This window comes from Pseudophryne corroboree, chromosome 3, assembly GCF_028390025.1.
Source record: "Pseudophryne corroboree isolate aPseCor3 chromosome 3, aPseCor3.hap2, whole genome shotgun sequence".
Taxonomy (NCBI): Eukaryota; Metazoa; Chordata; class Amphibia; order Anura; family Myobatrachidae; genus Pseudophryne; species Pseudophryne corroboree.
In genome coordinates this window covers 117,198,306-117,219,654 of record NC_086446.1, presented here as the reverse complement: position 1 = coordinate 117,219,654, position 21,349 = coordinate 117,198,306, and the positions used below count along the sequence as shown (strand labels likewise).

At 40.5% G+C, this 21,349-nt stretch overlaps 39 non-coding genes and 39 pseudogenes across 39 annotated transcripts; all 78 read left to right on the top strand.

Moving 5' to 3' along the window:
- Positions 1-84: 84 nt before the first annotated feature.
- On the top strand, positions 85-203 carry LOC135058575 (5S ribosomal RNA). The gene has a single exon (XR_010245002.1). It is a non-coding gene; the product is annotated as a 5S ribosomal RNA (ribosomal RNA).
- Positions 204-310: 107 nt separating this feature from the next.
- LOC134901035 (5S ribosomal RNA) lies at positions 311-429 on the top strand. Its single transcript, XR_010174532.1, has one exon. It is a non-coding gene; the product is annotated as a 5S ribosomal RNA (ribosomal RNA).
- A 107-nt stretch (positions 430-536) lies between these two features.
- On the top strand, positions 537-655 carry LOC135060777 (5S ribosomal RNA). Its single transcript, XR_010247169.1, has one exon. It is a non-coding gene; the product is annotated as a 5S ribosomal RNA (ribosomal RNA).
- A 107-nt stretch (positions 656-762) lies between these two features.
- On the top strand, positions 763-881 carry LOC134901328 (5S ribosomal RNA). The gene has a single exon (XR_010174817.1). It is a non-coding gene; the product is annotated as a 5S ribosomal RNA (ribosomal RNA).
- A 107-nt stretch (positions 882-988) lies between these two features.
- Positions 989-1,107, top strand: LOC135064257 (5S ribosomal RNA). The gene has a single exon (XR_010250568.1). It is a non-coding gene; the product is annotated as a 5S ribosomal RNA (ribosomal RNA).
- Positions 1,108-1,214: 107 nt separating this feature from the next.
- On the top strand, positions 1,215-1,333 carry LOC135065613 (5S ribosomal RNA). Its single transcript, XR_010251889.1, has one exon. It is a non-coding gene; the product is annotated as a 5S ribosomal RNA (ribosomal RNA).
- Positions 1,334-1,440: 107 nt separating this feature from the next.
- LOC135065606 (5S ribosomal RNA) lies at positions 1,441-1,559 on the top strand. The gene has a single exon (XR_010251883.1). It is a non-coding gene; the product is annotated as a 5S ribosomal RNA (ribosomal RNA).
- Positions 1,560-1,666: 107 nt separating this feature from the next.
- LOC134891784 (5S ribosomal RNA) lies at positions 1,667-1,785 on the top strand (annotated as a pseudogene).
- Positions 1,786-1,892: 107 nt separating this feature from the next.
- Positions 1,893-2,011, top strand: LOC134895701 (5S ribosomal RNA; annotated as a pseudogene).
- A 107-nt stretch (positions 2,012-2,118) lies between these two features.
- Positions 2,119-2,237, top strand: LOC135070716 (5S ribosomal RNA). The gene has a single exon (XR_010256869.1). It is a non-coding gene; the product is annotated as a 5S ribosomal RNA (ribosomal RNA).
- A 107-nt stretch (positions 2,238-2,344) lies between these two features.
- Positions 2,345-2,463, top strand: LOC135062708 (5S ribosomal RNA). Its single transcript, XR_010249055.1, has one exon. It is a non-coding gene; the product is annotated as a 5S ribosomal RNA (ribosomal RNA).
- Positions 2,464-2,570: 107 nt separating this feature from the next.
- On the top strand, positions 2,571-2,689 carry LOC134901327 (5S ribosomal RNA). Its single transcript, XR_010174816.1, has one exon. It is a non-coding gene; the product is annotated as a 5S ribosomal RNA (ribosomal RNA).
- Positions 2,690-2,796: 107 nt separating this feature from the next.
- LOC135062214 (5S ribosomal RNA) lies at positions 2,797-2,915 on the top strand. The gene has a single exon (XR_010248568.1). It is a non-coding gene; the product is annotated as a 5S ribosomal RNA (ribosomal RNA).
- Positions 2,916-3,022: 107 nt separating this feature from the next.
- On the top strand, positions 3,023-3,141 carry LOC134887786 (5S ribosomal RNA; annotated as a pseudogene).
- Positions 3,142-3,248: 107 nt separating this feature from the next.
- Positions 3,249-3,367, top strand: LOC134887113 (5S ribosomal RNA; annotated as a pseudogene).
- Positions 3,368-3,474: 107 nt separating this feature from the next.
- LOC135062562 (5S ribosomal RNA) lies at positions 3,475-3,593 on the top strand. The gene has a single exon (XR_010248910.1). It is a non-coding gene; the product is annotated as a 5S ribosomal RNA (ribosomal RNA).
- A 106-nt stretch (positions 3,594-3,699) lies between these two features.
- Positions 3,700-3,818, top strand: LOC135058606 (5S ribosomal RNA). Its single transcript, XR_010245032.1, has one exon. It is a non-coding gene; the product is annotated as a 5S ribosomal RNA (ribosomal RNA).
- Positions 3,819-3,925: 107 nt separating this feature from the next.
- Positions 3,926-4,044, top strand: LOC134891782 (5S ribosomal RNA; annotated as a pseudogene).
- A 107-nt stretch (positions 4,045-4,151) lies between these two features.
- Positions 4,152-4,270, top strand: LOC134895223 (5S ribosomal RNA; annotated as a pseudogene).
- A 107-nt stretch (positions 4,271-4,377) lies between these two features.
- LOC135058574 (5S ribosomal RNA) lies at positions 4,378-4,496 on the top strand. The gene has a single exon (XR_010245001.1). It is a non-coding gene; the product is annotated as a 5S ribosomal RNA (ribosomal RNA).
- A 107-nt stretch (positions 4,497-4,603) lies between these two features.
- LOC135068227 (5S ribosomal RNA) lies at positions 4,604-4,722 on the top strand. The gene has a single exon (XR_010254433.1). It is a non-coding gene; the product is annotated as a 5S ribosomal RNA (ribosomal RNA).
- Positions 4,723-4,829: 107 nt separating this feature from the next.
- LOC134901596 (5S ribosomal RNA) lies at positions 4,830-4,948 on the top strand. Its single transcript, XR_010175082.1, has one exon. It is a non-coding gene; the product is annotated as a 5S ribosomal RNA (ribosomal RNA).
- Positions 4,949-5,055: 107 nt separating this feature from the next.
- LOC134885192 (5S ribosomal RNA) lies at positions 5,056-5,174 on the top strand. Its single transcript, XR_010169313.1, has one exon. It is a non-coding gene; the product is annotated as a 5S ribosomal RNA (ribosomal RNA).
- A 107-nt stretch (positions 5,175-5,281) lies between these two features.
- Positions 5,282-5,400, top strand: LOC135065691 (5S ribosomal RNA). The gene has a single exon (XR_010251964.1). It is a non-coding gene; the product is annotated as a 5S ribosomal RNA (ribosomal RNA).
- A 107-nt stretch (positions 5,401-5,507) lies between these two features.
- Positions 5,508-5,626, top strand: LOC134891107 (5S ribosomal RNA; annotated as a pseudogene).
- Positions 5,627-5,733: 107 nt separating this feature from the next.
- On the top strand, positions 5,734-5,852 carry LOC134892710 (5S ribosomal RNA; annotated as a pseudogene).
- Positions 5,853-5,959: 107 nt separating this feature from the next.
- Positions 5,960-6,078, top strand: LOC135066386 (5S ribosomal RNA). The gene has a single exon (XR_010252633.1). It is a non-coding gene; the product is annotated as a 5S ribosomal RNA (ribosomal RNA).
- A 3,798-nt stretch (positions 6,079-9,876) lies between these two features.
- On the top strand, positions 9,877-9,995 carry LOC134896128 (5S ribosomal RNA; annotated as a pseudogene).
- Positions 9,996-10,102: 107 nt separating this feature from the next.
- LOC135060219 (5S ribosomal RNA) lies at positions 10,103-10,221 on the top strand. Its single transcript, XR_010246612.1, has one exon. It is a non-coding gene; the product is annotated as a 5S ribosomal RNA (ribosomal RNA).
- Positions 10,222-10,328: 107 nt separating this feature from the next.
- Positions 10,329-10,447, top strand: LOC134895404 (5S ribosomal RNA; annotated as a pseudogene).
- A 107-nt stretch (positions 10,448-10,554) lies between these two features.
- On the top strand, positions 10,555-10,673 carry LOC135059386 (5S ribosomal RNA). Its single transcript, XR_010245791.1, has one exon. It is a non-coding gene; the product is annotated as a 5S ribosomal RNA (ribosomal RNA).
- Positions 10,674-10,780: 107 nt separating this feature from the next.
- On the top strand, positions 10,781-10,899 carry LOC134895403 (5S ribosomal RNA; annotated as a pseudogene).
- Positions 10,900-11,006: 107 nt separating this feature from the next.
- Positions 11,007-11,125, top strand: LOC135066545 (5S ribosomal RNA). The gene has a single exon (XR_010252791.1). It is a non-coding gene; the product is annotated as a 5S ribosomal RNA (ribosomal RNA).
- Positions 11,126-11,232: 107 nt separating this feature from the next.
- Positions 11,233-11,351, top strand: LOC134892738 (5S ribosomal RNA; annotated as a pseudogene).
- A 107-nt stretch (positions 11,352-11,458) lies between these two features.
- On the top strand, positions 11,459-11,577 carry LOC134891312 (5S ribosomal RNA; annotated as a pseudogene).
- Positions 11,578-11,684: 107 nt separating this feature from the next.
- On the top strand, positions 11,685-11,803 carry LOC135065940 (5S ribosomal RNA). Its single transcript, XR_010252205.1, has one exon. It is a non-coding gene; the product is annotated as a 5S ribosomal RNA (ribosomal RNA).
- Positions 11,804-11,910: 107 nt separating this feature from the next.
- On the top strand, positions 11,911-12,030 carry LOC134893435 (5S ribosomal RNA; annotated as a pseudogene).
- A 106-nt stretch (positions 12,031-12,136) lies between these two features.
- Positions 12,137-12,255, top strand: LOC134891616 (5S ribosomal RNA; annotated as a pseudogene).
- Positions 12,256-12,362: 107 nt separating this feature from the next.
- On the top strand, positions 12,363-12,481 carry LOC134886909 (5S ribosomal RNA; annotated as a pseudogene).
- A 107-nt stretch (positions 12,482-12,588) lies between these two features.
- LOC134890569 (5S ribosomal RNA) lies at positions 12,589-12,707 on the top strand (annotated as a pseudogene).
- A 108-nt stretch (positions 12,708-12,815) lies between these two features.
- LOC134889545 (5S ribosomal RNA) lies at positions 12,816-12,934 on the top strand (annotated as a pseudogene).
- Positions 12,935-13,041: 107 nt separating this feature from the next.
- LOC134894196 (5S ribosomal RNA) lies at positions 13,042-13,160 on the top strand (annotated as a pseudogene).
- A 107-nt stretch (positions 13,161-13,267) lies between these two features.
- Positions 13,268-13,386, top strand: LOC135060218 (5S ribosomal RNA). The gene has a single exon (XR_010246611.1). It is a non-coding gene; the product is annotated as a 5S ribosomal RNA (ribosomal RNA).
- Positions 13,387-13,493: 107 nt separating this feature from the next.
- On the top strand, positions 13,494-13,612 carry LOC134896013 (5S ribosomal RNA; annotated as a pseudogene).
- A 107-nt stretch (positions 13,613-13,719) lies between these two features.
- LOC135066544 (5S ribosomal RNA) lies at positions 13,720-13,838 on the top strand. Its single transcript, XR_010252790.1, has one exon. It is a non-coding gene; the product is annotated as a 5S ribosomal RNA (ribosomal RNA).
- A 107-nt stretch (positions 13,839-13,945) lies between these two features.
- Positions 13,946-14,064, top strand: LOC135068423 (5S ribosomal RNA). Its single transcript, XR_010254625.1, has one exon. It is a non-coding gene; the product is annotated as a 5S ribosomal RNA (ribosomal RNA).
- A 107-nt stretch (positions 14,065-14,171) lies between these two features.
- Positions 14,172-14,290, top strand: LOC134891311 (5S ribosomal RNA; annotated as a pseudogene).
- Positions 14,291-14,397: 107 nt separating this feature from the next.
- On the top strand, positions 14,398-14,516 carry LOC135065939 (5S ribosomal RNA). Its single transcript, XR_010252204.1, has one exon. It is a non-coding gene; the product is annotated as a 5S ribosomal RNA (ribosomal RNA).
- A 107-nt stretch (positions 14,517-14,623) lies between these two features.
- Positions 14,624-14,743, top strand: LOC134893433 (5S ribosomal RNA; annotated as a pseudogene).
- A 107-nt stretch (positions 14,744-14,850) lies between these two features.
- On the top strand, positions 14,851-14,969 carry LOC134893774 (5S ribosomal RNA; annotated as a pseudogene).
- A 107-nt stretch (positions 14,970-15,076) lies between these two features.
- On the top strand, positions 15,077-15,195 carry LOC134891310 (5S ribosomal RNA; annotated as a pseudogene).
- A 107-nt stretch (positions 15,196-15,302) lies between these two features.
- LOC135065843 (5S ribosomal RNA) lies at positions 15,303-15,421 on the top strand. The gene has a single exon (XR_010252113.1). It is a non-coding gene; the product is annotated as a 5S ribosomal RNA (ribosomal RNA).
- Positions 15,422-15,528: 107 nt separating this feature from the next.
- Positions 15,529-15,647, top strand: LOC134886846 (5S ribosomal RNA). Its single transcript, XR_010170924.1, has one exon. It is a non-coding gene; the product is annotated as a 5S ribosomal RNA (ribosomal RNA).
- A 107-nt stretch (positions 15,648-15,754) lies between these two features.
- Positions 15,755-15,873, top strand: LOC134892240 (5S ribosomal RNA; annotated as a pseudogene).
- Positions 15,874-15,980: 107 nt separating this feature from the next.
- Positions 15,981-16,099, top strand: LOC134886844 (5S ribosomal RNA). Its single transcript, XR_010170922.1, has one exon. It is a non-coding gene; the product is annotated as a 5S ribosomal RNA (ribosomal RNA).
- Positions 16,100-16,206: 107 nt separating this feature from the next.
- On the top strand, positions 16,207-16,325 carry LOC135068732 (5S ribosomal RNA). The gene has a single exon (XR_010254925.1). It is a non-coding gene; the product is annotated as a 5S ribosomal RNA (ribosomal RNA).
- A 107-nt stretch (positions 16,326-16,432) lies between these two features.
- On the top strand, positions 16,433-16,550 carry LOC134895528 (5S ribosomal RNA; annotated as a pseudogene).
- A 107-nt stretch (positions 16,551-16,657) lies between these two features.
- On the top strand, positions 16,658-16,776 carry LOC134894615 (5S ribosomal RNA; annotated as a pseudogene).
- Positions 16,777-16,883: 107 nt separating this feature from the next.
- On the top strand, positions 16,884-17,002 carry LOC134902164 (5S ribosomal RNA). Its single transcript, XR_010175636.1, has one exon. It is a non-coding gene; the product is annotated as a 5S ribosomal RNA (ribosomal RNA).
- A 107-nt stretch (positions 17,003-17,109) lies between these two features.
- LOC134893905 (5S ribosomal RNA) lies at positions 17,110-17,228 on the top strand (annotated as a pseudogene).
- Positions 17,229-17,335: 107 nt separating this feature from the next.
- Positions 17,336-17,454, top strand: LOC134901427 (5S ribosomal RNA). The gene has a single exon (XR_010174919.1). It is a non-coding gene; the product is annotated as a 5S ribosomal RNA (ribosomal RNA).
- A 107-nt stretch (positions 17,455-17,561) lies between these two features.
- On the top strand, positions 17,562-17,680 carry LOC134887600 (5S ribosomal RNA; annotated as a pseudogene).
- A 107-nt stretch (positions 17,681-17,787) lies between these two features.
- Positions 17,788-17,906, top strand: LOC134888270 (5S ribosomal RNA; annotated as a pseudogene).
- A 107-nt stretch (positions 17,907-18,013) lies between these two features.
- Positions 18,014-18,132, top strand: LOC134888795 (5S ribosomal RNA; annotated as a pseudogene).
- A 107-nt stretch (positions 18,133-18,239) lies between these two features.
- Positions 18,240-18,358, top strand: LOC134891585 (5S ribosomal RNA; annotated as a pseudogene).
- Positions 18,359-18,465: 107 nt separating this feature from the next.
- LOC134894195 (5S ribosomal RNA) lies at positions 18,466-18,584 on the top strand (annotated as a pseudogene).
- Positions 18,585-18,691: 107 nt separating this feature from the next.
- LOC135065169 (5S ribosomal RNA) lies at positions 18,692-18,810 on the top strand. The gene has a single exon (XR_010251457.1). It is a non-coding gene; the product is annotated as a 5S ribosomal RNA (ribosomal RNA).
- A 107-nt stretch (positions 18,811-18,917) lies between these two features.
- On the top strand, positions 18,918-19,036 carry LOC134895402 (5S ribosomal RNA; annotated as a pseudogene).
- Positions 19,037-19,143: 107 nt separating this feature from the next.
- LOC135069552 (5S ribosomal RNA) lies at positions 19,144-19,262 on the top strand. Its single transcript, XR_010255732.1, has one exon. It is a non-coding gene; the product is annotated as a 5S ribosomal RNA (ribosomal RNA).
- A 107-nt stretch (positions 19,263-19,369) lies between these two features.
- Positions 19,370-19,488, top strand: LOC134884635 (5S ribosomal RNA). The gene has a single exon (XR_010168776.1). It is a non-coding gene; the product is annotated as a 5S ribosomal RNA (ribosomal RNA).
- A 107-nt stretch (positions 19,489-19,595) lies between these two features.
- Positions 19,596-19,714, top strand: LOC134890310 (5S ribosomal RNA; annotated as a pseudogene).
- Positions 19,715-19,821: 107 nt separating this feature from the next.
- Positions 19,822-19,940, top strand: LOC134892255 (5S ribosomal RNA; annotated as a pseudogene).
- Positions 19,941-20,047: 107 nt separating this feature from the next.
- LOC135070373 (5S ribosomal RNA) lies at positions 20,048-20,166 on the top strand. The gene has a single exon (XR_010256540.1). It is a non-coding gene; the product is annotated as a 5S ribosomal RNA (ribosomal RNA).
- Positions 20,167-20,273: 107 nt separating this feature from the next.
- Positions 20,274-20,393, top strand: LOC134894322 (5S ribosomal RNA; annotated as a pseudogene).
- Positions 20,394-20,500: 107 nt separating this feature from the next.
- LOC134893983 (5S ribosomal RNA) lies at positions 20,501-20,619 on the top strand (annotated as a pseudogene).
- Positions 20,620-20,726: 107 nt separating this feature from the next.
- LOC135066756 (5S ribosomal RNA) lies at positions 20,727-20,845 on the top strand. The gene has a single exon (XR_010252997.1). It is a non-coding gene; the product is annotated as a 5S ribosomal RNA (ribosomal RNA).
- A 107-nt stretch (positions 20,846-20,952) lies between these two features.
- On the top strand, positions 20,953-21,071 carry LOC134890308 (5S ribosomal RNA; annotated as a pseudogene).
- Positions 21,072-21,178: 107 nt separating this feature from the next.
- LOC135062629 (5S ribosomal RNA) lies at positions 21,179-21,297 on the top strand. Its single transcript, XR_010248977.1, has one exon. It is a non-coding gene; the product is annotated as a 5S ribosomal RNA (ribosomal RNA).
- Positions 21,298-21,349: the final 52 nt, after the last annotated feature.

Below are 21,349 nucleotides of genomic sequence, written 5' to 3'. Positions count from 1 at the left end.
TGTTGATGCATTCCATTTTCAAACGTATTCATTTATGAACCAGTAGTTAGAAGTAAAAAAGTTCTAACAGAAACCACAACGCTCATCTACAGCCACACCACACTGGATACGCCCAATCTCATCTGAACTTGAAAGCTAAGCAGTGTTGGGCCTGGTTAGTACTTGGATGGGAGACCACCTGGGAATACAAGGTGCTGTAGATATTTTTATACTGCCAACACCGTTCTGTTGATGCATTCCATTTTCAAACGTATTCATTTATGAACCAATAGTTAGAAGTAAAAAAGTTCTAACAGAAACCACAAAGCTCATCTACAGCCACACCACACTGGATGCGCCCAATCTCATCTGATCTTGGAAGCTAAGCAGTGTTGGGCCTGGTAAGTACTTGGATGGGAGACCACCTGGGAATACAAGGTGCTGTAGATATTTTTATACTGCCAACACCGTTCTGTTGATGCATTCCATTTTCAAACGTATTCATTTATGAACCAGTAGTTAGAAGTAGAAAAGTTCTAACAGAAACAACAAAGCTCATCTACAGCCACACTACACTGGATACGCCCAATCTCATCTGATCTTGGAAGCTAAGCAGTGTTGGGCCTGGTTAGTACTTGGATGGGAGACCACCTGGGAATACAAGGTGCTGTAGATATTTTTATACTGCCAACACCGTTCTATTGATGCATTCCATTTTCAAACGTACTCATTTATGAACCAGTAGTTAGAAGTAGAAAAGTTCTAACAGAAACCGCAAAGCTCATCTACAGCCACACCACACTGGATACGCCCAATCTCATCTGATCTTGGAAGCTAAGCAGTGTTGGGCCTGGTTAGTACTTGGATGGGAGACCACCTGAGAATACAAGGTGCTGTAGATATTTTTATACTGCCAACACCGTTCTGTTGATGCATTCCATTTTCAAACGTATTCATTTATGAACCAGTAGTTAGAAGTAGAAAAGTTCTAACAGAAACCACAAAGCTCATCTACAGCCACACCACACTGAATACGCCCAATCTCATCTGATCTTGGAAGCTAAGAAGTGTTGGGCCTGGTTAGTACTTGGATGGGAGACCACCTGGGAATACAAGGTGCTGTAGATATTTTTATACTGCCAACACCGTTCTATTGATGCATTCCATTTTCAAACGTACTCATTTATGAACCAGTAGTTAGAAGTAGAAAAGTTCTAACAGAAACCACAAAGCTCATCTACAGCCACACCACACTGGATACGCCCAATCTCATCTGATCTTGGAAGCTAAGCAGTGTTGGGCCTGGTTAGTACTTGGATGGGAGACCACCTGAGAATACAAGGTGCTATAGATATTTTTATACTGCCAACACCGTTCTGTTGATGCATTCCATTTTCAAACGTATTCATTTATGAACCAGTAGTTAGAAGTAGAAAAGTTCTAACAGAAACCACAAAGCTCATCTACAGCCACACTACACTTAATACGCCCAATCTCATCTGATCTTGGAAGCTAAGCAGTGTTGGGCCTGGTTAGTACTTGGATGGGAGACCACCTGGGAATACAAGGTGCTGTAGATATTTTTATACTGCCAACACCGTTCTGTTGATGCATTCCATTTTCAAACGTATTCATTTATGAACCAGTAGTTAGTAGTAGAAAAGTTCTAACAGAAACCACAAAGGTCATCTACAGCCACACCACACTGGATACACCCAATCTCATCTGATCTTAAAAGCTCAGCAGTGTTGGGCCTGGTTAGTACTTGGATGGGAGACCACCTAGGAATACAAGGTGCTGTAGATATTTTTATACTGCCAACACCGTTCTGTTGATGCATTCCATTTTCAAACGTATTCATTTATGAACCAGTAGTTAGAAGTAGAAAAGTTCTAACAGAAACCACAAAGCTCATCTACAGTCACACCAGACTGGATATGCCTAATCTCATCTGATCTTGAAAGCTAAGCAGTGTTGGGCCTGGTTAGTACTTGCATGGGAGACCACCTGGGAATAGAAGGTGCTGTAGATATTTTTATACTGACAACACCGTTCTGTTGATGCATTCCATTTTCAAACGTATTCATTTATGAACCAGTAGTTAGAAGTAAAAAAGTTCTAACAGAAACCACAACGCTCATCTACAGCCACACCAGACTGGATACGCCCAATCTCATCTGAACTTGAAAGCTAAGCAGTGTTGGGCCTGGTTAGTACTTGGGTGGGAGACCACCTGGGAATACAAGGTGCTGTAGATATTTTTATACTGCCAACACCGTTCTGTTGATGCATTCCATTTTCAAACGTATTCATTTATGAACCAGTAGTTAGAAGTAGAAAAGTTCTAAGAGAAACCACAATGCTCATCTACAGCCACACCACACTGGATACGCCCAATCTCCTCTGATCTTGGAAGCTAAGCAGTGTTGGGCCTGGTTAGTACTTGGATGGGAGACCACCTGGGAATACAAGGTGCTGTAGATATTTTTATACTGCCAACACCGTTCTATTGATGCATTCCATTTTCAAACGTACTCATTTATGAACCAGTAGTTAGAAGTAGAAAAGTTCTAACAGAAACCACAAAGCTCATCTACAGCCACACCACACTGGATACGCCCAATCTCATCTGATCTTGGAAGCTAAGCAGTGTTGGGCCTGGTTAGTACTTGGATGGGAGACCACCTGAGAATACAAGGTGCTGTAGATATTTTTATACTGCCAACACCGTTCTGTTGATGCATTCCATTTTCAAACGTATTCATTTATGAACCAGTAGTTAGAAGTAGAAAAGTTCTAACAGAAATCACAAAGCTTATCTACAGCCACACCACACTGGATACGCCCAATCTCATCTGATCTTGGAAGCTAAGCAGTGTTGGGTCTGGTTAGTACTTGGATGGGAGACCACCTGGGAATACAAGGTGCTGTAGATATTTTTATACTGCCAACACCGTTCTGTTGATGCATTCCATTTTCAAACGTATTCATTTATGAACCAGTAGTTAGAAGTAGAAAAGTTCTAACAGAAACCACAAAGCTCATCTACATCCAAACCACACTGGATACGCCCAATCTCATCTAATCTTGGAAGCTAAGCAGTGTTGGGCCTGGTTAGTACTTGGATGGGAGACCACCTGGGAATACAAGGTGCTGTAGATATTTTTATACTGCCAACACCGTTCTGTTGATGCATTCCATTTTCAAACGTATTCATTTATGAACCAGTAGTTAGAAGTAGAAAAGTTCTAACAGAAACCTCAAAGCTCGTCTACAGCCACACCACACTGGATACGCCCAATCTCATCTGATCTTGGAAGCTAAGCAGTGTTGGGCCTGGTTCGTACTTGGATGGGAGACCACCTGGGAATACAAAGTGCTGTAGATATTTTTATACTGCCAACACCGTTCTGTTGATGCATTCCATTTTCAAACGTTTTCATTTATGAACCAGTAGTTAGAAGTAGAAAAGTTCTAATAGAAACCACAAAGGTCAACTACAGCCACACCACACTGGATACGCCCAATCTCATCTGATCTTGGAAGCTAAGCAGTGTTGGGCCTGGTTAGTACTTGGATGGGAGACCACCTGAGAATACAAGGTGCTGTAGATATTTTATACTGCCAACACCGTTCTGTTGATGCATTCCATTTTCAAACGTATTCATTTATGAACCAGTAGTTAGAAGTAGAAACGTTCCAACAGAAACCACAAAGCTCATCTACAGCCACACTACACTGAATACGCCCAATCTCATCTGATCTTGGAAGCTAAGCAGTGTTGGGCCTGGTTAGTACTTGGATGGGAGACCACCTGGGAATACAAGGTGCTGTAGATTTTTTTATACTGCCAACACCGTTCTGTTGATGCATTCCATTTTCAAACATATTCATTTATGAACCAGTAGTTAGTAGTAGAAAAGTTCTAACAGAAACCACAAAGGTCATCTACAGCCACACCACACTGGATACACCCAATCTCATCTGATCTTAAAAGCTCAGCAGTGTTGGGCCTGGTTAGTACTTGGATGGGAGACCACCTAGGAATACAAGGTGCTGTAGATATTTTTATACTGGCAACACCGTTCTGTTGATGCATTCCATTTTCAAACGTATTCATTTATGAACCAGTAGTTAGAAGTAGAAAAGTTCTAACAGAAACCACAAAGCTCATCTACAGTCACACCAGACTGGATATGGCTAATCTCATCTGATCTTGGAAGCTAAGCAGTGTTGGGCCTGGTTAGTACTTGGATGGGAGACCACCTGGGAATAGAAGGTGCTGTAGATATTTTTATACTGCCAACACCGTTCTGTTGATGCATTCCATTTTCAAACGTATTCATTTATGAACCAGTAGTTAGAAGTAGAAAAGTTCTAACAGAAACCACAACGCTCATCTACAGCCACACCACACTGGATACGCCCAATCTCATCTGAACTTGAAAGCTAAGCAGTGTTGGGCCTGGTTAGTACTTGGATGGGAGACCACCTGGGAATACAAGGTGCTGTAGATATTTTTATACTGCCAACACCGTTCTGTTGATGCATTCCATTTTCAAACGTATTCATTTATGAACCAGTAGTTAGAAGTAAAAAAGTTCTAACAGAAACCACAAAGCTCATCTACAGCCACACCACACTGGATGCGCCCAATCTCATCTGATCTTGGAAGCTAAGCAGTGTTTGGCCTGGTAAGTACTTGGATGGGAGACCACCTGGGAATACAAGGTGCTGTAGATATTTTTATACTGCCAACACCGTTCTGTTGATGCATTCCATTTTCAAACGTATTCATTTATGAACCAGTAGTTAGAAGTAGAAAAGTTCTAACAGAAACCACAAAGCTCATCTACAGCCACACTACACTGGATACGCCCAATCTCATCTGATCTTGGAAGTTAAGCAGTGTTGGGCCTGGTTAGTACTTGGATGGGAGACCACCTGGGAATACAAGGTGCTGTAGATATTTTTTTACTGCCAACACCGTTCTGTTGATGCATTCCATTTTCAAACGTATTAATTTATGAACCAGTAGTTAGAAGTAGAAAAGTTCTAACAGAAACCACAAAGCTCATCTACATCCAAACCGCACTGGATATGCCCAATCTCATCTGATCTTGGAAGCTAAGCAGTGTTGGGCCTGGTTAGTACTTAGATGGGAGACCACCTGGGAATACAAGGTGCTGTAGATATTTTTATACTGCCAACACCGTTCTGTTGATGCATTCCATTTTCAAACGTATTCATTTATGAACCAGTAGTTAGAAGTAGAAAAGTTCTAACAGAAACCTCAAAGCTCGTCTACAGCCACACCACACTGGATACGCCCAATCTCATCTGATCTTGGAAGCTAAGCAGTGTTGGGCCTGGTTCGTACTTGGATGGGAGACCACCTGGGAATACAAGGTGCTGTAGATATTTTTATACTGCCAACACCGTTCTGTTGATGCATTCCATTTTCAAACGTTTTCATTTATGAACCAGTAGTTAGAAGTAGAAAAGTTCTAACAGAAACCACAAAGGTCAACTACAGGCACACCACACTGGATACGCCCAATCTCATCTGATCTTGGAAGCTAAGCAGTGTTGTGCCTTTTTAGTACCTGGATGGGAGACCACCTGGGAATACAAGGTGCTGTAGATATTTTTATACTGCCAACACCGTTCTGTTGATGCATTCCATTTTCAAACCTATTCATTTATGAACCAGTAGTTAGAAGTAGAAAAGTTCTAACAGAAACCACAAAGCTCATCTACAGTCACACCAGACTGGATATGCCTAATCTCATCTGATCTTGGAAGCTAAGCAGTGTTGGGCCTGGTTAGTACTTGGATGGGAGACCACCTGGGAATAGAAGGTGCTGTAGATATTTTTATACTGCCAACACCGTTCTGTTGATGCATTCCATTTTCAAACGTATTCATTTATGAACCAGTAGTTAGAAGTAAAAATGTTCTAACAGAAACCACAACGCTCATCTACAGCCACACCACACTGGATACGCCCAATCTCATCTGAACTTGAAAGCTAAGCAGTGTTGGGTCTGGTTAGTACTTGGATGGGAGACCACCTGGGAATACAAGGTGCTGTAGATATTTTTATACTGCCAACACCGTTCTGTTGATGCATTCCATTTTCAAACGTATTCATTTATGAACCAGTAGTTAGAAGTAGAAAAGTTCTAAGAGAAACCACAATGCTCATCTACAGCCACACCACACTGGATACGCCCAATCTCTTCTGATCTTGGAAGCTAAGCAGTGTTGTGCCTGGTTAGTACTTGGATGGGAAAAATTTCTTATAAATTCCATCACTTATATTTTACGACACAATTATTTTTTATTTCTTGATGATTACTATTTACAAATCAATGGGACTGCCATGGGGACCAGGTTCGCGCCCAGTTATGCCAACCTGTATATGGGGGAGTTGGAGGACCATCTTATTTGGGGGGGGGGACTGGGGCGCGAGCCTGGTCCTCTATGGCAGATACATTGATGATTTATTTATTGTTTGGGATGGGGATTCACTTTCTGCACAGAAATTCGTTGATAGTCTTAATTCTAACACATATGATTTAACCTTCACTCACCAACATCACCCTCACTGTATCAACTTCTTAGATATAACCTTACAGGTTAAAAATAATAAAATATATACTATGAATTATACTAAAGAAGTTGATACTAGTGCATATTTACATTATTCCAGCGCACACTACCCCCCCTGGAAGAAAAGCATCCCCCGGGGACAACTCATACGCCTAAGACGGAATTGTTCCGATCTAGAGTCCTTTGAGTTACAAGCACAACAGATGCTTGAGTCCTTCAAACAGAGGGGCTATCCAGAAGCCCTTCTGAAGAAGGCATTCGAAGATACCAAAAAGATGGAAAGAAAAACACTACTATCCAAAAAGATAAAAGAAAACGAAGAAGAGTCAGATATTTCCAACAATAAACAGATAGCCTTTATTTCTACGTATAACAACCACTGTCCCCAAATTAAACAAATTATAAGGAAGAACTACAATATACTCAAACAGGATTATTTGCTAGCACCAATATTACCCCCTGTTCCCACTTTTATTTTCAGAAAAAATAAATCCCTCAAAAACACACTTGCACCAAGTTTTTTGAAACCAGAACCAAAAGAACAAAACCAAACTAACTCTTGGCTCAAAATGGAAACCAAAGGGTTTTTCAAATGTGGAGCCAATAGATGCATCACGTGCAATTATGTAGATAAAACTAAATTCATTAAAACAGAAAATAATGATGAATCATATGAAATTAAACATCTCATTAATTGCAATTCCACGTATGTTATATACATTTTAACATGCGAGTATGGTCTCAAATATGTGGGACGAACAACTAGGAGACTGAAAGTTAGGTTTCTTGAACACCGTAGAAACATCATCAAGAAGTTGGAGTCTCATAGTGTCTCCCAACATTTCCATATGGTCCACAATGGAAATCCCAAGAATCTTAAACTAATTGGTGTGGAACACATCCCCTTGACTAATAGAGGAGGGGATAGGTATAAAAGATTGTGCCAACAAGAAGCCTATTGGATGTTCCGGATGGGAACAATTTATCCGAGTGGTCTAAATGAAGCCATAGAACTTAATACTATAATCTAACATAATACATACATATTTATGTCTTACTATATTAAGGGCCAAATTCATTACATGATAATTTAATTTGATCTACATACGAGATAGTAGAAAATAATAACAATAACAATATTAATAATATAAATAATAATAATAAAAATAAAAAATAAAAAATAAAAAATAAATAAAAAATAATAAAAAATAAAAAATAAAAATATAAAAATATAAATAAAATATAAATTATACTAGACTATATATCAATAATACAATGCCTCTTCCTCTAGATTATATATTGTGAGCCAGTTGATAACTAATAAAATGACTGAGATAATGGAGTCTCATGAATCATTATAGACATGCTAAAACTGAATATAAAGTGCAATAATGAATAAAATGGCCGAGATAATGGGATTTCTTTTGAATTATTATAGATATATTAGAAATATAAAGCGTTATAACTTACTGCTTTAGGATTCCTTCTTATGGAGCGCACTCCCTATCTATATATATATTTACTTATACTTATTGATTATATATGTCCCTTTTTAATTTATCATTATCAATGATCTTTGGTATCTCTATATATAGTTATGATCTACATTTAATATTTGATGCTATCACAGCAATTTTCAAATCTCCTTTTTGCTTTTAATTATATTTACTCATCATTTCTTTTAAATTATTAGTCCCTCCCAACTTCAAATATCTACACTTCTCTCTGATTGTTTATATCTAATTCTACAAAAACAATGTACTATGAATAATGCACAAAATATATGAATAATCCAAGTGAAAACTAGATACTTTACTTAGAGAAATACAGAGGACAAGGGCGCCACTTTGTAATTAATGTACATAGTGGTTGGCGGAAATGCTGAGAATACATTGCACGTGAATCATTGGTTGGCGGAAGTCTCATTTCTAGTGCTTCCGTCCAACTAGCTATAGAAACACCTCTGACCGTGAGTATCGTCAGTGGTCACATGGCTAGATCACATGACCATGCGTCCGTGACGAGTATCGTCAGCGGTCACATGGTCCGATCACGTGACCATGCGTCCGTGACGATGCTCCCGCAATGCACTCCCTGCCCTCTTAAGCACTATTCAGAGTTCCGATCACGTGACACAGGATAGTCACATGATCGGACAAACAAGGTCTCCTCCTTCTCCCTCCTTATTATGTTCACTTCAACTACGCAGAGATCACGTGATCGACAGTCCCAGGGGGCGGATAATGTGCTCCCCTCCAATAACATCCTCACAATCCAGTCTCCATAGCAACAACACATGTAAACAAAATAAACGATTGGTTAGTTACTATACACACACTTGCTGTCCCCTCCCCTTAACTACAGAACAAACAAAATTGATTTTACTCAGAAAGGGGAATATTAATAAAAATACGAATATCACTTTATAGTTTACATTCAATAAGAAGTAGGTTTGTCTTCTATCTATATTAAGATATTTTGTTTGATTCCTTCTTTAATTATCATGCAACACTGTGACCAGGTGATAATTAGCCACCATATTGGAAGGGGTATATAAACCCCACATACCCAAACAACTGACACCTTTGAAAAAGCTGCTAGCTGAACGCAACGAAACGCGTTAGGTTAACAAGGGACCCTGAGCTGACGACTATTGATTGGAAGGCCGAACCATCCCCCATCTTAATTCCGGATTGCGACATAAAGTTGGAGGACACAAATAGCAGATTGGACCGATTGATTCAACCCTCCGCATTGCATGAGGAGCTCGCCATTCAAGATCTTGGAGCACTAATTCCTCTAGCGGACACTGCCACTCCACGGGACACTGCTTACCTCCCATTGAATATTTATACCGGATACAGAACCATTTGGGGGAACTATTTGGAACGGACTCTTCCACTAAAATATACTCACAGCTCTGATCATTGGGTAACCCCTTTTTCAAATATTATTATCCATATTGTATGGTTTTATCTATTTTGTTTTATGTTGCATGCATTTTACGATCTAATTATCACAAAAGCACAGTGATATTATATATCTCTATATATCTTTTAATAAATTGTATTAATTATATACAAAAGGATTACATTGTCAGTTCATCAAAATAGCGCAGCCTTTCTTCTTTCCTCTTGGATGGGAGACCACCTGGGTATACAAGGTGCTGTAGATATTTTTATACTGCCAACACCGTTCTGTTGATGCATTCCTTTTTAAAACGTATTCATTTATGAACCAGTAGTTAGACGAAGAAAAGTTCTAACTAAAACCACACAGCTCATCTACAGCCACACCAGACTGAATACACCCAAACTCATCTGATCTTGGAAGCTAAGCCGTGTTGGGCCTGGTTAGTACTTGGAGGGGAGACCACCTAGGAATACAATGTGCTGTAGATATTTTTATACTGCCAACACTGTTCTGTTGATGCATTCCTTTTTAAAACGTATTCATTTATGAACCAGTAGTTAGAAGTAGAAAAGTTCTAACAGAAACCACAAAGTTTATCTACAGCCACACCACACTGGAAACGCCCAATCTCATCTGATCTCGGAAGCTAAGCAGTGTTGGGCCTAGTTAGTACTTGGATGGGAGACCACCTGGGAATACAAGGTGCTGTAGATATTTTTATACTGCCAACACCGTTCTGTTGATGCATTCCATTTTAAAACGTATTCATTTATGAACCAGTAGTTAGAAGTAGAAAAGTTCTAACAGAAACCACAAAGCTCATCTACAGCCACACCAGACTGGATACGCCCAACCTCATCTGATCTTGGAAGCTAAGCAGTGTTGGGCCTGGTTAGTATTTGGATAGGAGATCACCTGGGAATACAAGGTGCTGTAGATATTTTTATACTGCCAACACCGTTCTGTTGATGCAATCCATTTTCAAACGTATTAATTTATGAACCAGTAGTTAGAAGTAGAAAAGTTCTAACAGAAACCACAAAGCTCATCTACAGCCACACCATACTGGATACGCCCAATCTCATCTGATCTTGGAAGCTAAGCAGTGTTGGGCCTGGTTAGTACTTGGATGGGAGACCACCTGGGAATACAAGGTGCTGTAGATATTTTTATACTGCCAACACCGTTCTGTTGATGCATTCCATTTTAAAATGTATTCATTTATGAACCAGTAGTTAGAAGTAGAAAAGATCTAACAGAAACCACAAAGCTCATCTACAGCCACACCAGACTGGATACGCCCAACCTCATCTGATCTTGGAAGCTAAGCAGTGTTGGGCCTGGTTAGTATTTGGATAGGAGATCACCTGGGAATACAAGGTGCTGTAGATATTTTTATACTGCCAACACCGTTCTGTTGATGCAATCCATTTTCAAACGTATTAATTTATGAACCAGTAGTTAGAAGTAGAAAAGTTCTAACAGAAACCGCAAAGCTCATCTACAGCCACACCATACTGGATACGCCCAATCTCATCTGATCTTGGAAGCTAAGCAGTGTTGGGCCTGGTTAGTACTTGGATGGGAGACCACCTTGGAATACAAGGTGCTGTAGATATTTTTATACTGCCAACACCGTACTGTTGATGCATTCCATTTTCAAATGTATTCATTTATGAACCAGTAGTTAGAAGTAGAAAAGTTCTAACAGAAACCACAAAGCTTGTCTACAGACACACCACACTGGATATGCCCAATCTCATCTGATCTTGGAAGCTAAGCAGTGTTGGGCCTGGTTAGTACTTGGATGGGAGACCACCTGGGAATACAAGGTGCTCTAGATATTTTTATACTGCCAACACTGTTCTGTTGATGCATTCCATTTTCAAACGTATTCATTTATGAACCAGTAGTTAGAATTAGAAAAGTTCTAACAGAAACCACAAAGCTCATCTACAGCCACACCACACTGGATACGCCCAATCTCATCTGATCTTGGAAGCTAAGCAGTGTTATGCCTGGTTAGTACTTGGATGGGACACCACCTGGGAATACAAGGTGCTGTAGATATTTTTATACTGCCAACACCGTTCTGTTGATGCATTCCATTTTCAAACGTATTCATTTATGAACCAGTAGTTAGAAGTAGAAAAGTTCTAACAGAAACCACAAAGCTCATCTACAGCCACACCACACTGGATACGCCCAATCTCATCTGATCTTGGAAGCTAAGCAGTGTTGAGCCTGGTTAGTACTTGGATGGGAGACCACCTGGGAATACAAGGTGCTGTAGATATTTTTATACTGCCAACACCGTTCTGTTGATGCATTCCATTTTCAAACGTATTCATTTATGAACCAGTAGTTAGAAGTAGAAAAGCTCTAACAGAAACCACAAAGCTCATCTACAGCCACACCACACTGGATACGCCCAATCTCATCTGATCTTGGAAGCTAAGCAGTGTTGTGCCTGGTTAGTACTTTGGAAGGGAGACCACCTGGGAATACAAGGTGCTGTAGATATTTTTATACTGCCAACACCGTTCTGTTGATGCATTCCATTTTCAAATGTTTTCATTTATGAACCAGTAGTTAGAAGTAGAAAAGTTATTCAGAAACTACAAATGTCATCTACAGCCACACCACACTGGATACGCCCAATCTCATCTGATCTCGGAAGCTAAGCAGTGTTGTTCTTGGTTAGTACCTGGATGGGAGACCACCTGGGAATACAAGGTGCTGTAGATATTTTTATACTGCCAACACCGTTCTGTTGATGCATTCCATTTTCAAACGTATTCATTTATGAACCAGTAGTTAGAAGTAGAAAAGTTCTAACAGAAACCACAAAGCTCATCTACAGCCACACCATACTGGATACGCCCAATCTCATCTGATCTTGGAAGCTAAGCAGTGTTGGGCCTGGTTAGTACTTGGATCGGAGACCACCTGGGAATACAAGGTGCTGTAGATATTTTTATACTGCCAACACCGTACTGTTGATGCATTCCATTTTCAAATGTATTCATTTATAAACCAGTAGTTAGAAGTAGAAAAGTTCTAACAGAAACCACAAAGCTCGTTTACAGCCACACCACACTGGATACGCCCAATCTCATCTGATCTTGGAAGCTAAGCATTGTTGGGCCTGGTTAGTACTTGAAAGGGAGACCACCTGGGAATACAAGGTGCTGTAGATATTTTTATACTGCCAACACCGTTCTGTTGATGCATTCCATTTTTCAAACGTATTCATTTATGAACCAGTAGTTAGAAGTAGAAAAGTTCTAACAGAAACCACAAAGCTCATCTACAGCCACACCACACTGGATACGCCCAATCTCATCTGATGTTGGAAGCTAAGCAGTGTTGTGCCTGGTTAGTACTTGGATGGGAGACCACCTGGGAATACAAGGTGCTGTAGATATTTTTATACTGCCAACACCGTTCTGTTGATGCATTCCTTTTTAAAACGTATTCATTTATGAACCAGTAGTTAGACGTAGAAAAGTTCTAACAAAAACCACACAGCTCATCTACAGCCACACCAGACTGGATACACCCAAACTCATCTGATCTTGGAAGCTAAGCCGTGTTGGGCCTGGTTAGTACTTGGAGGGGAGACCACCTAGGAATACAAGGTGCTGTAGATATTTTTATACTGCCAACACTGTTCTGTTGATGCATTCCTTTTTAAAACGTATTCATTTATGAACCAGTAGTTAGAAGTAGAAAAGTTCTAACAGAAACCACAAAGCTTATCTACAGCCACACCACACTGGAAACGCCCAATCTCATCTGATCTCGGAAGCTAAGCAGTGTTGGGCCTAGTTAGTACTTGGATGGGAGACCACCTGGGAATACAAGGTGCTGTAGATATTTTTATACTGCCAACACCGTTCTGTTGATGCATTCCATTTTAAAACGTATTCATTTATGAACCAGTAGTTAGAAGTAGAAAAGTTCTAACAGAAACCACAAAGCTCATCTACAGCCACACCAGACTGGATACGCCCAACCTCATCTGATCTTGGAAGCTAAGCAGTGTTGGGCCTGGTTAGTATTTGGATAGGAGATCACCTGGGAATATAAGGTGCTGTAGATATTTTTATACTGCCAACACCGTTCTGTTGATGCAATCCATTTTCAAACGTATTAATTTATGAACCAGTAGTTAGAATTAGAAAAGTTCTAACAGAAACCACAAAGCTCATCTACAGCCACACCATACTGGATACGCCCAATCTCATCTGATCTTGGAAGCTAAGCAGTGTTGGGCCTGGTTAGTACTTGGATGGGAGACCACCTTGGAATACAAGGTGCTGTAGATATTTTTATACTGCCAACACCGTACTGTTGATGCATTCCATTTTCAAATGTATTCATTTATGAACCAGTAGTTAGAAGTAGAAAAGTTCTAACAGAAACCACAAAGCTCGTCTACAGACACACCACACTGGATACGCCCAATCTCATCTGATCTTGGAAGCTAAGCAGTGTTGGGCCTGGTTAGTACTTGGATGGGAGACCACCTGGGAATACAAGGTGCTGTAGATATTTTTATACTGCCAACACTGTTCTGTTGATGCATTCCATTTTCAAACGTATTCATTTATGAACCAGTAGTTAGAATTAGAAAAGTTCTAACAGAAACCACAAAGCTCATCTACAGCCACACCACACTGGATACGCCCAATCTCATCTGATCTTGGAAGCTAAGCAGTGTTATGCCTGGTTAGTACTTGGATGGGACACCACCTGGGAATACAAGGTGCTGTAGATATTTTTATACTGCCAACACCGTTCTGTTGATGCATTCCATTTTCAAACGTATTCATTTATGAACCAGTAGTTAGAAGTAGAAAAGTTCTAACAGAAACAACAAAGCTCATCTACAGCCACACCACACTGGATACGCCCAATCTCATCTGATCTTGGAAGCTAAGCAGTGTTGAGCCTGGTTAGTACTTGGATGGGAGACCACCTGGGAATACAAGGTGCTGTAGATATTTTTATACTGCCAACACCGTTCTGTTGATGCATTCCATTTTCAAACGTATTCATTTATGAACCAGTAGTTAGAAGTAGAAAAGCTCTAACAGAAACCACAAAGCTCATCTACAGCCACACCACACTGGATACGCCCAATCTCATCTGATCTTGGAAGCTAAGCAGTGTTGTGCCTGGTTAGTACTTTGGAAGGGAGACCACCTGGGAATACAAGGTGCTGTAGATATTTTTATACTGCCAACACCGTTCTGTTGATGCATTCCATTTTCAAACGTTTTCATTTATGAACCAGTAGTTAGAAGTAGAAAAGTTCTAACAGAAACTACAAAGGTCATCTACAGCCACACCACACTGGATACGCCCAATCTCATCTGGTCTCGGAAGCTAAGCAGTGTTGTTCTTGGTTAGTACCTGGATGGGAGACCACCTGGGAATACAAGGTGCTGTAGATATTTTTATACTGCCAACACCGTTCTGTTGATGCATTCCATTTTCAAACGTATTCATTTATGAACCAGTAGTTAGAATTAGAAAAGTTCTAACAGAAACCACAAAGCTCATCTACAGCCACACCACACTGGATACGCCCAATCTCATCTGATCTTGGAAGCTAAGCAGTGTTATGCCTGGTTAGTACTTGGATGGGACACCACCTGGGAATACAAGGTGCTGTAGATATTTTTATACTGCCAACACCGTTCTGTTGATGCATTCGATTTTCAAACTTATTCATTTATGAACCAGTAATTAGAAGTAGAAAAGTTCTAACAGAAACCACAAAGCTCATCTACAGCCACACCACACTGGATACGCCCAATCTCATCTAATCTTGGAAGCTAAGCAGTGTTGGGCCTTGTTAGTACTTGGATGGGAGACCACCTGGGAACACAAGGTGCTGTAGACATTTTTATACTGCCAACACCGTTCTGTTGATGCATTCCATTTTCATATGTATTCATTTATGAACCAGTAGTTAGAAGTAGAAAAGTTCTAACAGAAACCACAAAGCTCATCTACAGCCACACCACACTGGATACGCCCAATCTCATGTGAACTTGGAAGCTAAGCAATGTTGGGCCTGGTTAGTACTTGGATGGCAGACCACCTGGGAATACAAGGTGCTGTAGATATTTTTATACTGCCAACACCGTTCTGTTGATGCATTCCATTTTCAAATGTATTCATTTATGAACCAGTAGTTAGAAGTAGAAAAGTTCTAACAGAAACCACAAAGCTCATCTACAGCCACACCACACTGGATACGCCCAATCTCATGTGAACTTGGAAGCTAAGCAATGTTGGGCCTGGTTAGTACTTGGATGGCAGACCACCTGGGAATACAAGATGCTGTAGATATTTTTATACTGCCAACACCGTTCTGTTGATGCATTCCATTTTCAAATGTATTCATTTATGAACCAGTAGTTAGAAGTAGAAAAGTTCTAACAGAAACCACAAAGCTCATCTACAGCCACACCACACTGGATACGCCCAATCTCATGTGAACTTGGAAGCTAAGCAATGTTGGGCCTGGTTAGTACTTGGATGGCAGACCACCTGGGAATACAAGGTGCTGTAGATATTTTTATACTGCCAACACCGTTCTTTTGATGCATTCCATTTTCAAACGTATTCATTTATGAACCAGTAGTTAGAAGTAGAAAAGTTCTAACAGAAACCACAAAGCTCATCTACAGCCACACCACACTGGATACGCCCAATCTCATCTGATCTTGGAAGCAAAGCAGTGTTGGTCCTGGTTAGTACTTGGATGGGAGACCACCTGGGAATACAAGGTGCTGTAGATATTTTTATACTGCCAACACCGTTCTGTTGATGCATTCCATTTTCAAATGTATTCATTTATGAACCAGTAGTTAGAAGTAGAAAAGTTCTAACAGAAATCACAAAGCTCATCTACAGCCACACCACACTGGATACGTTTATCTCATCTGATCTTGGAAGCTAAGCAGTATTGGGCCTGGTTAGTACTTGGATGGGAGACCACCTGGGAATACAAGGTGCTGTAGATATTTTTATACTGCCAACACCGTTCTGTTGATGCATTCCTTTTTAAAACGTATTCATTTATGAACCAGTAGTTAGAAGTAGAAAAGTTCTAACAGAAACCACACAGCTCATCTACAGCCACACCAGACTGAATACACCCAAACTCATCTGATCTTGGAAGATAAGCCGTGTTGGGCCTGGTTAGTACTTGGAGGGGAGACCACCTAGGAATACAAGGTGCTGTAGATAGTTTTATACTGCCAACACCGTTCTGTTGATGCATTCCATTTTCAAACGTATTCATTTATGAACCAGTAGTTAGAAGTAGAAAAGTTCTAACAGAAACCACAAAGCTTATTTACAGCCACACCACACTGGATACGCCCAATCTCATCTGATCTTGGAAGCTAAGCAGTGTTGGGCCTGGTTAGTACTTGGATGGGAGACCACCTGGGAATACAAGGTGCTGTAGATATTTTTATACTGCCAACACCGTTCTGTTGATGCATTCCATTTTCAAACGTATTCATTTATGAACCAGTAGTTAGAAGTAGAAAAGTTCTAACAGAAACCACAAAGCTCATCTACAGCCACACCACACTGGATACGTCCAATCTCATCTGATCTTGGAAGCTAAGCAGTGTTATGCCTGGTTAGTACTTGGATGGGACACCACCTGGGAATACAAGGTGCTGTAGATATTTTTATACTGCCAACACCGTTCTGTTGATGCATTCCATTTTCAAACGTATTCATTTATGAACCAGTAGTTAGAAGTAAAAAAGTTCTAACAGAAACCACAAAGCTCATCTACAGCCACACCACACTGGATGCGCCCAATCTCATCTGATCTTGGAAGCTAAGCAGTGTTGGGCCTGGTTAGTACTTGGATGGGAGACCACCTGGGAATACAAGGTGCTGTAGATATTTTTATACTGCCAACACCGTTCTGTTGATGCATTCCATTTTCAAACGTATTCATTTATGAACCAGTAGTTAGAAGTAGAAAAGTTCTAACAGAAACCACAAAGCTCATCTACAGCCACACCAGACTGGATATGCCTAATCTCATCTGATCTTGGAAGCTAAGCAGTGTTGGGCCTGGTTAGTACTTGGATGGGAGACCACCTGGGAATACAAGGTGCTGTAGATATTTTTATACTGCCAACACCGTACTGTTGATGCATTCCATTTTCAAATGTATTCATTTATAAACCAGTAGTTAGAAGTAGAAAAGTTCTAACAGAAACCACAAAGCTCATCTACAGCCACACCACACTGGATACGCCCAATCTCATCTGATCTTGGAAGCTAAGCAGTGTTGTTCCTGGTTAGTACCTGGATGGGAGACCACCTGGGAATACAAGGTGCTGTAGATATTTTTATACTGCCAACACCGTTCTGTTGATGCATTCCATTTTCAAACGTATTAATTTATGAACCAGTAGTTAGAAGTAGAAAAGTTCTAACATAAACCACAAAGCTCATCTACAGCCACATCACACTGGATACGCCCAATCTCATCTGATCTTGGAAGCTAAGCAATGTTGGGCCTGGTTAGTACTTGGATGGCAGACCACCTGGGAATACAAGGTGCTGTAGATATTTTTATACTGCCAACACCGTTCTTTTGATGCATTCCATTTTCAAACGTATTCATGTATGAACCAGTAGTTAGAAGTAGAAAAGTTCTAACAGAAACCACAAAACTCATCTACAGCCACACCACTCTGGATACGCCCAATCTCATCTGATGTTGGAAGCTAAGCAGTGTTGTGCCTGGTTAGTACTTGGATGGGAGACCACCTGGGAATACAAGGTGCTGTAGATATTTTTATACTGCCAACACCGTTCTGTTGATGCATTCCTTTTTAAAACGTATTCATTTATGAACCAGTAGTTAGACGTAGAAACGTTCTAACAAAAACCACACAGCTCATCTACAGCCACACCAGACTGGATACACCCAAACTCATCTGATCTTGGAAGCTAAGCCGTGTTGGGCCTGGTTAGTACTTGGAGGGGAGACCACCTAGGAATACAAGGTGCTGTAGATATTTTTATACTGCCAACACTGTTCTGTTGATGCATTCCTTTTTAAAACGTATTCATTTATGAACCAGTAGTTAGAAGTAGAAAAGTTCTAACAGAAACCGCAAAGCTTATCTACAGCCACACCACACTGGAAACGCCCAATCTCATCTGATCTCGGAAGCTAAGCAGTGTTGGGCCTGGTTAGTACTTGGATGGGAGACCAACTGGGAATACAAGGTGCTGTAGATATTTTTATACTGCCAACACCGTTCTGTTGATGCATTCCACTTTAAAACGTATTCATTTATGAACCAGTAGTTAGAAGTAGAAAAGTTCTAACAGAAACCACAAAGCTCATCTACAGCCACACCAGACTGGATACGCCCAACCTCATCTGATCTTGGAAGCTAAGCAGTGTTGGGCCTGGTTAGTATTTGGATAGGAGATCACCTGGGAATACAAGGTGCTGTAGATATTTTTATACTGCCAACACCGTTCTATTGATGCAATCCATTTTCAAACGTATTAATTTATGAACCAGTAGTTAGAAGTAGAAAAGTTCTAACAGAAACCACAAAGCTCATCTACAGCCACACCATACTGGATACGCCCAATCTCATCTGATCTTGGAAACTAAGCAGTGTTGGGCCTGGTTAGTACTTGGATGGGAGACCACCTGGGAATACAAGGTGCTGTAGATATTTTTATACTGCCAACACCGTACTGTTGATGCATTCCATTTTCAAATGTATTCATTTATGAACCAGTAGTTAGAAGTAGAAAAGTTCTAACAGAAACCACAAAGCTCGTTTACAGACACACCACACTGGATACGCCCAATCTCATCTGATCTTGGAAGCTAAGCAGTGTTGGGCCTGGTTAGTACTTGGATGGGAGACCACCTGGGAATACAAGGTGCTGTAGATATTTTTATACTGCCAACACCGTTCTGTTGATGCATTCCATTTTCAAACGTATTCATTTATGAACCAGTAGTTAGAATTAGAAAAGTTCTAACAGAAACCACAAAGCTCATCTACAGCCACATCACACTGGATACGCCCAATCTCATCTGATCTTGGAAGCTAAGCAGTGTTATGCCTGGTTAGTACTTGGATGGGACACCACCTGGGAATACAAGGTGCTGTAGATATTTTTATACTGCCAACACCGTTCTGTTGATGCATTCCATTTTCAAACGTATTCATTTATGAACCAGTAGTTAGAAGTAGAAAAGTTCTAACAGAAACCACAAAGCTCATCTACAGCCACACCATACTGGATATGCCCAATCTCATCTAATCTTGGAAGCTAAGCAGTGTTGGGCCTGGTTAGTACTTGGATGGGAGACCACCTGGGTATACAAGGTGCTGTAGATATTTTTATACTGCCAACACCGTTCTGTTGATGCATTCCATTTTCAAACGTATTCATTTATGAACCAGTAGTTAGAAGTAGAAAAGTTCTAACAGAAACCACAAAGCTCATCTACAGCAACACCACACTGGATACGCCCAATCTCATCTGATCTTGGAAGCTAAGCAGTGTTGAGCCTGGTTAGTACTTGGATGGGAGACCACCTGGGAATACAAGGTGCTGTAGATATTTTTATACTGCCAACACCGTTCTGTTGATGCATTCCATTTTCAAACGTATTCATTTATGAACCAGTAGTTAGAAGTAGAAAAGCTCTAACAGAAACCACAAAGCTCATCTATAGCCACACCACACTGGATACGCCCAATCTCATCTGATCTTGGAAGCTAAGCAGTGTTGTGCCTGGTTAGTACTTTGGAAGGGAGACCACCTGGGAATACAAGGTGCTGTAGATATTTTTATACTGCCAACACCGTTCTGTTGATGCATTCCATTTTCAAACGTTTTCATTTATGAACCAGTAGTTAGAAGTAGAAAAGTTCTAACAGAAACTACAAAGGTCATCTACAGCCACACCACACTGGATACGCCCAATCTCATCTGATCTCGGAAGCTAATCAGTGTTGTTCTTGGTTAGTACCTGGATGGGAGACCACCTGGGAATACAAGGTGCTGTAGATATTTTTATACTGCCAACACCGTTCTGTTGATGCATTCCATTTTCAAACGTATTCATTTATGAACCAGTAGTTAGAAGTAGAAAAGTTCTAACAGAAACCACAAAGCTCATCTACAGCCACACCACACTGGATACGCCCAATCTCATCTAATCTTGGAAGCTAAGCAGTGTTGGGCCTTGTTAGTACTTGTATGGGAGACCACCTGGGAACACAAGGTGCTGTAGATATTTTTATACTGCCAACACCGTTCTGTTGATGCATTCCATTTTCAAACGTATTTATTTATGAACCAGTAGTTAGAATTAGAAAAGTTCTAACAGAAACCACAAAGCTCATCTACAGCCACATCACACTGGATACGCCCAATCTCATCTGATCTTGGAAGCTAAGCAGTGTTATGCCTGGTTAGTACTTGGATGGGACACCACCTGGGAATACAAGGTGCTGTAGATATTTTTATACTGCCAACACCGTTCTGTTGATGCATTCCATTTTCAAACGTATTCATTTATGAACCAGTAGTTAGAAGTAGAAAAGTTCTAACAGAAACCACAAAGCTCATCTAGAGCCACACCACACTGGATACGCCCAATCTCATCTGATCTTGGAAGCTAAGCAGTGTTGGGCCTGGTTAGTACTTGGATGGGAGACCACCTGGGAATACAAGGTGCTGTAGATATTTTTATACTGCCAACACCGTACTGTTGATGCATTCCATTTTCAAATGTATT